Raw genomic sequence first — 13,702 nt, forward strand, 5'->3', positions numbered from 1 at the left:
TAGCATGAATTTAATTTCGACTCGAGCGCTCTGGTCAAATCACGTCCCTTGCTCGCGAAACACAAACTTCTTGATAATGTTTTTATATCACAGAAAACTTAGACTGGAATGGATTTATGTTGTGTTTTTTTTTAATACGCATCAGACAAGGGAGATTAAAATATACTTACTGTATGTCTTCGTGACACTCAAGGGAGAGTAATATGTCATGACTTGTTTTTTTTTAATCACCCTGAGAGGATAACATCTAATAGTTATAATGCAATTACAAGTTGTTTTTTCAACTTATCTTTAAGGGGACTCCACTTGCCACATTTAATGGTCATTTTAGGGGATAATTAGGCTTCGGTGATCATTTTAGTTAATAATTGTTCTTCGGTGGTCATTCATGGCATTCATACCCATCTTTAATATACAAGAATAATATCGGTCAAAGAGCCAGTCCAGTTCAATGACACTGGGACGAACTGATGGCGTAACTGTACTGCGGTCACCGGCAGACTAACACACATAGCAACTCAACATATAACTCGTGATATAAGCGAGTTCGTTTTAACAGCGTGTTGTTATATAGATCTAGTAATATATCAAACGTAAAATGTAATATACAGCAACGTCTGTTGTGTAAATATAAAGAAGAGTTGACATTATATTGATTAGTACTCCGTGCTCGCGATAAATAAGAGCTCTTAGTACACACACAAGTAACGAGCGTGACGTCGAGTTCAAATAACTTTATGGCCATTGAAGTGCCTCCAGCAAACAGAAAAGTGGCACAGTTACAAGCTAAGCAGACACAGGCTAGCACGCTGAAACAATTAATGGGCATGTTATATGTAAACATCAGTGACTTATCGCATAAACAGAGCAAGTATCCAATTCAATACATCTCAGTCGGGGCCAGCCTTAGGCATAGGCAAACTAGGCAGCCCCTTAGGGCCTACGATTGGTGAGGGCCTCGCATAGGACTCTTAAATATTTTTTTTAAAGAGAAGAAATAGTGAGACTTGTCGCCAACGTTTTTGTGGAGTACTAGCCTGACTAGGTTTGAAATAAATTGCGTACATTTAATTATTTCGTGTTTTATTTTTGTATTTCATTTGGGGTCACCAAACTCACTTCGCCTAGGACCTCCAATTATATAAGGCCGGCCCTGTATCAGTTATGTGAACATGACTCTTGTTAATCGATGAGACTATATTGGCAACGCAAAGATTCGCCAGGACTTCAAGGGCAGTTAACTATCCGATGCACCTATAGTTAACAAATAGCAATGGAATTATGGGTATAGTCATCACGGGTGAACATACAAGGTACGGCAAAGTGCACACAATGAATCTAAAAGAAATGTGAATCTGCGATGATTATGTTCCCAGTGGTTCTATCGCCATGTCTACAATAGACTTTCGGCCCATTTATTTTAAGTTTGTTCAAACTTAACTTTCAGTAACTGGTATCTTCAAATGGCGTTGTAAACGTGAGAACACTTCTGGAGAAAAAAACATTTGTTCACTGATACTACATCAACAGAGATAGGAGTAAAGTTAGACAAAATGACGAACTACACGAGGTCGTTTGGAGGGTTTAAAAACAATAAAAGTTGGCTTCTTGGCACTTGTGCTCATCATTATCATCATCTACAAATCAAAGAGTGGACGAGGAATAGTGAGCAACAACAGAGTTGTGTACCTGACCACGTGATGTATTCTGCAAAGGACTCAGAAGGGGGAAAAGGAAATTCGGGGAAATGATTTATCAACAAAAATTACATAGATGTGTGTGTGGGGGGGGTATGGACATTTTTTATTCTAATATTTTATCAAAATATACTGATAAAACATGAAGTCTGAGGGATTTAGCTTGATAACAAACCAAGGGTTCCAAGTTCGATTCTTTGTATAAAGACCACTTTAAGGTTTTTAAACGTTTAGCGGGTACCCGGCCATTGACAAAAAAAACAAGGTACAGTAAAAGTGTCTGGTCGTAGTGTATATCTACAGTGGATTGAGCTGCTCACTTGAGTTTCGAACGTGTATTTTCATAAGGCATGAAACTCTCAAGGCTTGCTTCAATGAGCTCGAAACAACAAACCACGTGACTCAAAAGACATCACACGGCGGGAGTGTTTCAGCCCTCGTCCTTACCTCCATAAAGATGGTGATCGCTACCACGTGTCGCAGACGAGTGAAAACTTTTGTGTCTGTAAGGATACAGTGATGAGAATGAAAAGTGAAACAAAGAGAGGACGACGAGCGGGGTGAAGGCTGGGAGCGGCGGATGCTGCAATGTGTAGCCCGTGTGATAACAAAAACAGATGTTCCTCTCGGCGTCATTAATAACGTACATATTATGAACTGCAAGTGTAAGTTCTCGCCATTCCTCGGAGCAAGCGACAAGAAAGGAAACAGAAGGGAGTCTCGTGGCTCAGGTCATTGCACTCGCGTACTGCGAACAAAAGCGGTGAAGAAAAGAATGAACACTGAGAATAATGACGACTTTAAAAAACGGGTTATGTAAGCAATTACGGTCAGTCTATTATCCAGGACAAGCGGATTCATCGATTTCCCCACCAAATTACAAGGCTGGAAATTCGCAACTGACCACCGACGAAGGGCAAGTACCGATGTGGAACAATAGCACGAATGTCGGAGACGAAAAACATCCCACGACGCGGTCATCGCTGGCTGTCACACGGTGACACGAATCTGCTGATCGCGAGAGCATCCAAAACTTTGAGACAGTTCGGATTAGCGAGGGCTTAACGTAAACCACACTCGAGGGTTTTTTTTCTTTTCGAAGCATATCCTTTGTTTACCGTTGAGGCTTTCTGAGCGAGATGGGGAGTGGGAAAGCACTACCATTTACCCCACCCTCTTTCACCTAATCTGACTCTCAAATTTTTGTTTGTAACAATTCTTACAGGAAAAATGATTATGAAAAAGCGCACGCACACACACTTAAATATAAAACGTGTGTGTATTTATGTGTGGGTATATTTTTTTTAAACAGATGGTTAAAAAGGCTCTTGTAAGGGAAAGAACCGCATAGTTACTACAAAAAATATCTCGATACTGCAATATTTATCTCCCTTTTCTAAAATAATAATTAATTTTAACTAATTGATTAATTTTTTTATATTGATTCGTGTATTGTCTTCGACAATGAATAATAGTGGAAAGTTTCTACATGATCCGAGAATGGGAAGTGGGAGAAATAACGTGTACAAGATTTGCACCAGACAGACAGACAGCGTCGATATAAGCTTTGTAATAAATGTGCATCTTTTAATGTATATAATAAACACGCGGTTTTCAACTTAGGAAGCGCACACCCACACGATAACAAGCCGGAGTGGGGTAGGAGGTTATAATTAACATAGGATCAAGCATCATTGCAGTGTTTCCCAAACCTTTTCCTTAACGGAACACTTCCCACATTCTAAGATGTTAGCAAAACATTTTGCTAATTTTTTTAGAGAGACTAATTCACGTGGTGGCCTACTAGTTAATTATTCCAGTAGTTAGTGGAACACCTCTTCTTGGAACACCTATGCTCTTGTTTGCCCTTCGTGATATACGTGTAAATAATTCCCATTTCAGATACGAGTACATTTACTTTTACTACAATGCTGGAAAACCAAGCCGGTCAAATGTCCATCTACTTTAGTTATAATATTTTGTGAAAAACCACGTCGCAAGCACTGCAGTTTTGAAAGTACTTGATTCGGGCACCGTAAGTCTACCAAGTGAGAGACGACGCCAACGCGATTCTACCCGTTCATTTCACGTCAGAGACGGACTGACAAAAAACAGGCCCGTTAAGAAGCCTTGCTTAACGCAAAGACAATGTTACAATAATTAACTCCTTACAGACAGAAGCGCAACACGTACTAGATACATCTGCAGCTACCCTAGATACCTTCGCGAGCAGATCTACTTTTGTCGGTCTTTGGAGGGCTTAATAAAGAGGGAGAGAGAGAGAGAGAGAGAGAGAGTCGTTTAAAAAACGTTTTACTCAAAGATTCCACAGCCTTAAGAACGTGAAAGGTTATTGTTATTGTCGTGAAAACATCTAAATAAATAATTATATCCAAGCTATGAATCCCAAAGACTAACACAAGCTAGATCATAATACATCTACGTTATTGTTATTACCTTACTATAACACATCTAAGTTATGGTTATTACCTTACTATAACACATCTAAGTTATGGTTATTACCTTACTATAACACATCTAAGTTATGGTTATTACCTTACTATAACACATCTAAGTTATGGTTATTACCTTACTATAACACATCTAAGTTATGGTTATTCCGTTACTAGCTCCAAATGACGAGTCGGAAGTACAGACCAATGGGCATAATCCATCAAACAGAAGAAGGAAATAGTTGACCAAGAACTCGCCGCGTCCTCGTCACACACAGAGCAAGACGATCGCATGCATTAATAACAATGCAAGGCCCGTCTATCCTTTCCTGGATCGAATTACACGAGACAGTGGCGTGTAATGTGTAGGGTGTGAACACAGCACACACATCATATGTAAAAACAAACGATGTAGAGTTTCTTATCGCAGGTATGCACTATCAGTGTTACCGTGTGTCTGAGCGTAGTACTGTAAAGATGAATACTAAATGCAAATCGTTAAAAGCGTGTATTCTATTGACCAATCTTGTAGGCCCTAGGGCCTACAGAAACAAATCAGTTTTCAGCATAAAAATGTAACACTTACTCGAGAAATGTAGATTTAATTGACCAGTGATTAAAACTGACCAGTGAAATAGATTGCCTGGACAGTGAAGCAACCAACAATCATTACCATAGCCGGAAATCCAATCAGAAGATGCCAGATTAAGATCTAGATCTTTCTATACAACTGGAAGAAATGATAAAAAAGTAACTCCTGTGAGGTAACAATCCATTCTCTGGATGGTATTTGGTGGTTAAGTCTGCACCTCTGAGAGTCTGGATACGAATTAGTTCGATTCCTCCGACATTCACCCTGCCGCCCAGACCGAGGTTTCCCGTTGTGTGGCCACATTCGTTGTATTTTAGGCGATTTTTAGGAGTTACTGCCATATTAGCTATTGAACAGGAGGACTGCACACCAAAGTGCGTAATCAATTAGACATGGAAGTGATTTGACCTTAAAGAACTTGAAAAGTTCATCGGCCTTGACCTACATACAATTATCTCAATGTTATCACATTTCCCAACTTTTGTTGCATATAAACAAGTTCAGTCATTGATATACGAAAGTGTATAAAGCGATTCGCCCAGGTAAACATTTCTACAATTCAACCATGGCGATGTAACAACGGAATCGGATTAGGAACTGAAATGTCACACCCTGCTGAAAAACACCAATCGAGCAGGTCCGGAGCACAGCTTGCCCGCGTACAAATCAGGGGGTTTGTTTCATAGTATTTTTTTTTAGTCAGTGACGACGCTTACACGAGGGCTGAAAATACTCACCCCAGCGTATTACAACGTGAGCCTACTCTCGCCCGGCGCCAGTGTTCACACTGACAAGACCAGCTTGATTTTCTGTTGTTCTTAGGAACTGATGAAATTCGATGCCTCGTATGTTAGGAGGGAAAGAGAAGAATGGGAGGGGGGGGTATACCACACACAGACACACACACACACACAGACAACACGACAACGTTAAAGATTACGAGGCGCTGCAGAGAAGAATTGATGCGCTAATCACCCCCCCTCCCCAAACCCTTCTTTTTTTTATTGTCTCAACATTAGTCGCGCCTATGCCTAACACACACACACACACACACACACAGTACTTACCTTCTTACATAACTTTATGAACAATCAACGACAAAAAAAGTCATATCACAAGATATCTTGCGAGGGTTAATATTTGCCGAGGTATTTGATTCAGGTAGTACATCATTGTTTTGTTGTTATTACTTGATTTAAACTCGCAGTGAAAGAAAGAATTTTATAGCCGATAAATATCTTTATCTAGATCCACATGTTAATACACTACCCTAGAAATCTAATATAATTCCGGTGAAGAAGTGAATAGTAAGGAAGACAATCGAACGCGAAACTTACGGAAATCAAAACATTGTGTTTTACATTTAAACGGTCTAATTGAAGTCTTTTAAAAAATTCATTAGCAATGCCTCCGTATTAGTGTAATATTTGTCTCGTCTAATGTGACGTCTAATCTAAAAATATATGATTTATTTATGAGTGTAAAAAATATTTATGATGCACTGGAATAACAAAGGGCATAACAACAGCATACACGTTTATTTGTTTACTTATATTAGAACAAAGGAGTCATTGTGCTTCCTGGTCATGTAATACAGCGCTTTTAGATTTTCACACTTGGTCAGAGCTCAACATGGATCTTCAACTGCTTTGATGAAGAGGTAGATACAGAACAGCCCCACTACTTTAGATGCAAGTCAAAAAATTTATTACTTCACGAAACCAACAGAAATACAAGTGAATGAATACCATCAACTGGTTACGCTATAGCAAGGGTTGTCATACTTTAATAGTGCCAGTACCATTTGCATACTTTCATAATGATTGGAAGATTGACTATAAATGCTCCATCTAGTGTACTTGTCTGTGGACCTCGATTTGAGAAGCGCTGTCCTAGAACCACATCGCATGCTATCATATCGATGAATTGTATTGAACAAAACACCGCCACACGGCACACACAAACACACACCTGCTCGTATTGATACTAGGAAAGGCCCCGGAGAGCTTGTGTATCGGATCGGGATTTAATTGTTTCGTAATTTTGTTGGCTTTTTTGTCTCTGGCTCTTTCCGGAGCCACGAGTGTGCGATGAACTGAAATGGGTAATCACTGCACTATGATACAAGAGCGATGGAAGCACACGACTGCTAAGCGAGGGTTTTATTTGGAGAGAAGGGGGGCGTTACATGAAGTGCGTGCGCTCACACTGTTACGAGTGGTTCGCCTGTCGGAAGATATGGAGCTTGGGTTGTTAAAAGCGATAGTCAAAAGGTTCCATCCCAAGTTTTTTTTTTTTTTTTTTTTGAAAGGGGGGGTTCGCATGAAAAGGTGCCATGAGACTGACCGTTGTCTGACAACAGAGATACACATTAATACTTATTCTGATCAATAAATATTATCTTATACTTAAAAGGATAGTATTAAGATGCTGGAGGTTAAATTGAAGATACTGAAAGTAAAAAAAAAGTAATTGTAAGGCAATGAAAAGGGGAAGGGTTATGGAGAGAGAGAGAGAGAGAGAGAGAGAGAGAGAGAGAACAGAGAGAGGAGAGAGAGAGAGAGAGAGAGTGTGTGAGTGTGTGTGTGTGCAAAGACTGATGTAATGCATGTACTATGTTGCCTAAGATGCATGGTATAAAAGAAGGGAGACGGAGACAAGTGTGAATGTTGAACAGCAAGGACGAAAAGACTCAAGTGAGTTGGCAGATATGCTGAAAGTCATTTCACAATTCACATCATGTCATTAAATTTGTATTTAGTGCATGTTTGGAGATTTTCATACACGGCGGAAAACCTACAAACAGCAAGCTTATTTGGTGTAACCGGTGTGTACAAAGTGAAAGAAGTATTGGTATGATGTTGGTATGATGTCTTTTTTTTTATATAGAATAATCTCTGTGCGGATGTTAGCTCTGCAGAATCAAATTTTTAAAGTTCTTCTGTTTGCAACTTTTATTTAGTTGGCAATTTTTTAAGTTCAATTTAGCATCCTTGACATTGTTTAGTTTATGGTGAAAATCAGCTGGTTTAGAGAGTCTATGGATAGAAAATGTAGATAGAAAATGAAATGCATATTAAATATAAGAAACTATATGAGAATTGAATGTTCAAGTACTCTAATTTCTTTCTTCACCAAAATGACAAGCTTTTGGATTTATGAATATTATTTAAGTGAAGCTTATGTCTGTGGCCTTTTACGTCTCAAGAGATAATCTGTTCCCTTTGCAACTTCTTGTGTGACTAAAGAGGCCAATCCTTGACACAAAGCAGCGGTCACAGGTTGGGCATCTGTAATCACCAGGCGCCGCTGCACTTTCACCCTTCTTTCTACTACTGTTGTGTATGGCATCTACAAACAGGTACCCTTCCATTATGCTAGCTCATCCAGTGACACTTTTCCCAGCTGTTAGTGTCGATTTTGAAGAGCTTCATGTCGCGTTTGCATACATCAGTATACAGTAAAAGTAGACGTCCAGCGTCTGTCCTGCCTTCTGTTAGATCATAATACAGAATATCTTGTGGAAGTCGACCTTGTGGCATTCTATGTACCAAGCCAGCCAAGGCGTCTCCTGCTGATGTCGTGGCACATTTCTCTTCGTGGCACCTCCTCATTGGTTATTTTATTTTTATAGAGTTTAGGGGACTACATCAAGAAATCTTGCTCAGGGACCCAACTTACTATAAACCCAGCACTACGCATGACCAAATACAATATCACATAAAGCACAGTATCATTGAACTGAACAATCTTAACTCTTTCTCCTAACTGACGATACCAACGTTGATTCCACCAGAATGTGGTAAATAATTACGGAGAGAAAGAGTTAACAGTATCGCGTTCTGTTACATATTTTTTTTTCTGTACAGAAGCGTCATTTGCCCAGCGCACTCTGTAAGAGCTAACGTCCTGTACATGTTGATGGACTTTAACCGTTGCTAAAAAATGTCAATAAGATTCAATGTATGTTTAACACGAGAAGTGACAATGCAAACCTTGCATACACATACACTACACACACACACACACATGCAAGAACTTCAGGAAACCAACCTTTCTACCGAGAGCGTGTCGAGTGCCAATAAAAAAAAAAGTCTTTTACGATCAACAAGGCTGGGTTTTATGGACCACTGGATGCATGGTTAAAAAGAATATAAAGTCATTTAAAAAACAGGATCGTCAGGAGTCAGGTAATGTATCGCTTAAAAAACAAAACACGAGTAGATAGTTAAAACAACGAGGATCTCCAGAAACCGAGGGGGAGACAGAGGGAAAGCGAAACGTATCTAAAAGGTTTCAGAAGCCGTTCAATGGCTTCGACCGCTCGTTAAAGACTTGTAGATATGTATTTATACGCTCGGATGCGTATAAAGCCAGAGCTGTAATGACATACGTTGCCAAGTTGGAATAGATGTCATTTATTTTTTAAAGTGCTATTTTCTGATGACAGATTTTAAACTACAAAATACGTTATGTGGCTAACAGATAGAGCATGATACAAGCAAAATATATGCATTTTAAATAAATTCTTTAAAACAACAACAAAAAAAAAACTAATATAAGGGGAAGAACCGCTACCAGGGCCATATATCTTGTTTCTATATGAATCAAAATTAATTAATTACTACTAATTGAATAAAGAACTAGTACATTTTTTGATTGATTCATGTATTGTCATCCGAGAATGGGAAGTGGGAGAAAAACGTATACACAAAGTAATAATATAATATCTACACTGTATATACTGTGTGCTTTTCTTACTCTAGATACCGGAGAGACGTCAGGAGAGATGCAGTCGACGGTCTCTGGCTTGATATGAAACTATACGAAACGCAATGCTTTCCATCAAACCGCCCTTTTCTTATATATATATACCATACTGCCACATATCTAAAAATGTAGCATGTATTCCCCTTTATTTGAAACAAAATTGTTAATGACCAATATTTAATAAACTAATTGTTAGTTTGTTTTTAACCGATTCTTGTTTTGTCAAGTACAATAAATAACTGTGTACATTTTCAACTTGGTCAGAGAATGGGTGTGGGAGCAATAACATGTAGAAACTTTACACCAGACAGACTGAGTTGATATGAGCGCTTTAAATAATATAAAATGGACATTATGATAAAATATTGCACAATGTCTTGTACTGTAACCATACAGTGAACCAGGACTCATAAAACGAAAGTCTGAAGAAAAAGCGAAAGACTACAGTGGCTGTGTAATACATTAATTATATGAGCATAGAAATAGTTATCTTAGACATTAATTCTTATTTAATGGCTATACTATCGCCGCTCTTTTCTTTACTGCCTTTAAGCTCGGTCATGTGACTTGTGATCTCAGAGCCTACCTACCTTATGACCCAGGGGCGTAGCTAGGAATTTTCCATAATTTGGGGTGCAAGGGGGGGGGGGCTTGACCTCTTTGGGGGCCCCTGTACTAGTCGTAAAAATACTAATTTGGGGCCCTCCTTAAATTGGGGCCCGGAGGGGATTTTCAAATTCTCCCCTCCTCCCCCCACCCTAGCTACGCCACTGCCTTATGTTTGTTAACAGCCCTAGGTAAAATCAACCATTAAAATCAAAATAATTAAAGCATACAAAACCAAAGGAAATACCAAGCGATGGGCTGCAAAGCATGTGTTGGTGAATCTTTAAAAAACTCTCTGTCAAGTTTGGGAAGGTCAAAAGAATACTTAGTAAGGTGAAACATTATCCACACAATAGGGCAGTGCTTCAGTATGTGTTAACTATGGCAGCGACTTTCAAGCCAACGTATACCAGTTTACTACAAACCTCTAAACCAGTGACCACCCGGGGTCTACGACAACTTCCAAAGGGGTCTTCAATACAACAAAGTTTGGGAACCACTGCTTAAGATCCACATATTGTGTGTTGCTGGGGTAGATCTCTGGCTGGATCAACTAAATGCGGCGTCAGATTTCATTGCAGATTTTAGATGGTTTGCATTTTTCTTTTGTAACGGCAAGACACTGGATCTATTTCATAGGCAAAGTTATGTTGTTTTATAGGCAAGTGCCTTGATGTTCTTGTTTTATATACATGAATTTCATCTTGATTTTTTTCAAAAAGCCTTAGTCCTTCTTGATTTTTTTTGTTCCAGCGTTTAGGGAGAGGAACAAATGTTACAATATCGTCAAGTCAATCACACCACATAGGATCAACGCCCTCATCCTGGCGACTGATTCTATCCAGCATACAAGTGATATAGTTCTTTTAACCAATTCCAATTATATGTTGGAAAAAAATGTAGTTATTAAAAATAACAAAAAGTTGTCAAGATATATGATTTAAATTTTAGACAAGGATGAAAGTGTATGTTAATTAATAGTGCGAATTGAAAGAGGTAGCGACTAACCACCAAATGGCAGATTATTTATCCGACGAAATGTTTATGAAAGACACCATTAAAGGAGTCATTACGGTTCATGTGGCTTCACACCAAACCAAAGACGGTCCACTACATCTCTCTGCGACGTTTCTTCGGTAATAAAAGCATACAGTGAGTAAAGAACTAGAATCCCGACAACAATGTAACAATGACGGGGGCAGAGTGAACGTACTATAAACAATGTGCCAGTCTGAGTGTTTAGTTTAGAGCATTCCAAAATATAAGAATGGGTAAAGATGGACAAGGCGAGACAGTACACTGCAATTAAATGACGTATTCAACACAGTGAAAAAAAAAAAAGTTTCCCCTTGAAGTACCAATGGTCTTTGTTGGAGTCTTCCCACAATGGGAAAACCAAACAACGGCACGACCATCAAATTATATAGACACTGAGTGGGGGGAAAAAGGTCTTCCACTTCATTGTGAAGACCTTTATATTGTAACAAAGATCTGGCCAGAAACCAAGCGCCCTCTTTCCACTCTTCTCCCTCCCCCCCCCCCCACTCCAAAACAGGCGCCATTGCCTTAGTAACTCACACAATGCGGCTACCTAAGTTACAACACGCCATAAATAGTCGCTTTTAAGTTGCACAGTTGAAAAAAAAACGCTTGCAATGAAAGCCCTCGGACATAGGGCTCCAGTTACGGTTGAAGAGATTTGGGAGATGTGTTCTACAGATCGTATTCTCCTGCTCGTAAACTGACTCGTTTACATACTATTGATAACAGTCTAAGCACAAACCCTTTTTTTTTTAAGCTTCACAATCCACCACCACCCCCCTTTTAGAAGACCTCTTAAATGTCTTTTTTTAGGATATGTTTACACATAGGACAAAGGACATCTCAAAGGTTCTAAAATTGTATTAAACTTTTTTCAAAGATAAATTGTTTAATTATATTATTCCATTTCACGTTTCGTGTGAGATACACACACACACAAAATAATAAGACATAAGATAAAAAGATAATAATAATCTTGTCAGATTTAAAGTAAAGTAAAGTTTTCTCTTTCAGACCTTGCGATCTACGGGCAAATGATGTTACGGTCATCTGTTTCTGTGACCAACGGTTAAAGAGCAGGGTGTCATGTGGCCAGCACCTTTACTTTCCCCGACTTAAGTCAGGTACCCATTAAAGTTGGGTGAACTTAGGGACGCCCAAAAATATCACGAAATTTAAAACCCCAGTCTTCACTGGGATTTGAACCCAGGACCCCAGGTTCAGAAGCCCCCCTAATCTTGTCAGACTGCTAATATTTTCTTCTACTGCCATGGCCAGAACTCAAGTGGACACCCTGCCCACTAGTTCAAAAAGTCTCTTTTTTTTTAAATAAAGACCTGCTTTGATTAATAGCGAAACATTGTTAGAATAGACAAAAGAGAAAACAAAATGTGTACATTAATCTTTGTATGTAATGTCTACGGTTAGTTTAATTGTGTACTGTACCGTAGCCAGTGTTTCACATAGTAACAGTAACAAAACATTGAGCTGTGTAAGTATGTACATGTCCAGGGATCTTCTGCCAAAAACTTTGGAAGCGATAAGTTGCTAATCATGAAATTCTGCTTAGAAACTTAATTTCAAGATTAAATGTTTTTCCGTAATACTAAACGCACCATCCCATCGTATATCATGTTTGGTAAGAGGGTTGTGTTATTTCCATACCCTCTCAAAATTTATGGCGTAGGCGCTTTGCGTCTCGAGATTTCTGTTAACATGGGATACTGTATTCGGTTGAATTTATTTACAGCCCTCGACGTTAAGCTCGGTAGACGTGTTTACAACAAAACGAAATATCGACCAATTATTATATACGGCCTTGTTACCCCAGAGCATCAATAGTTCGATCATTTCTACACGTCTGCCCGCTATCGATTTTCAATAGATGTAAAACTTCATCACTAATTCCTGTATTTGATGGTCATCAACCATCCGCTAAAGCAAACAACATATAAACAACTTTTCTTGGCGGAGAATCGAAATCCCAGAGAGAGAGAGAGCTAGAGAGACAGACAGACAGACAGACAGAGACAGAGAAACAGAGAGAGGGAGAGACAGTGACGGACAGACGAAAGGAAGAAAAGATTAGATAGATAGATAGATAGATAGATAGATAGATAGATAGATAGATAGATAGATAGATAGATAGATAGATAGATAGATAGATAGATAGATAGATAGATAGATAGATAGATAGATAGATAGATAGATAGATAGATAGATAGATAGATAGATAGATAGATAGATAGATAGATAGATAGATAGATAGATAGATAGATAGATAGATAGATAGATAGATAGATAGATAGATAGATAGATAGATAGATAGATAGATAGATAGATAGATAGATAGATAGATAGATAGATAGATAGATAGATAGATAGATAGATAGATAGATAGATAGATAGATAGATAGATAGATAGATAGATAGATAGATAGATAGATAGATAGATAGATAGATAGATAGATAGATAGATAGATAGATAGATAGATAGATAGATAGATAGATAGATAGATAGAAAAAAATATGATACACAGACA

At 38.6% G+C, this 13,702-nt stretch overlaps 1 protein-coding gene across 8 annotated transcripts in view; it reads right to left on the reverse strand.

Annotated features, from left to right (window-relative positions):
- The window catches only part of LOC106056285 (uncharacterized), a 176,670-nt gene that overhangs the window by 50,086 nt on the left and 112,882 nt on the right, over window positions 1-13,702 (reverse strand). Inside the window, exon 1 of one of the 8 annotated variants that reach the window (XM_056015477.1) lies at window positions 4,287-5,713. The exons of the other annotated variants lie outside the window; for them this stretch is intronic. The gene's annotated coding sequence lies outside the window, so the exon portion shown is untranslated. Of the gene's footprint in view, window positions 1-4,286; window positions 5,714-13,702 lie in introns of those variants that run through there. 8 annotated transcript variants of the gene reach the window in all.

The sequence above is a fragment of the Biomphalaria glabrata genome, chromosome 17 (genome assembly GCF_947242115.1).
Source record: "Biomphalaria glabrata chromosome 17, xgBioGlab47.1, whole genome shotgun sequence".
NCBI lineage: Eukaryota > Metazoa > Mollusca > Gastropoda > Planorbidae > Biomphalaria > Biomphalaria glabrata.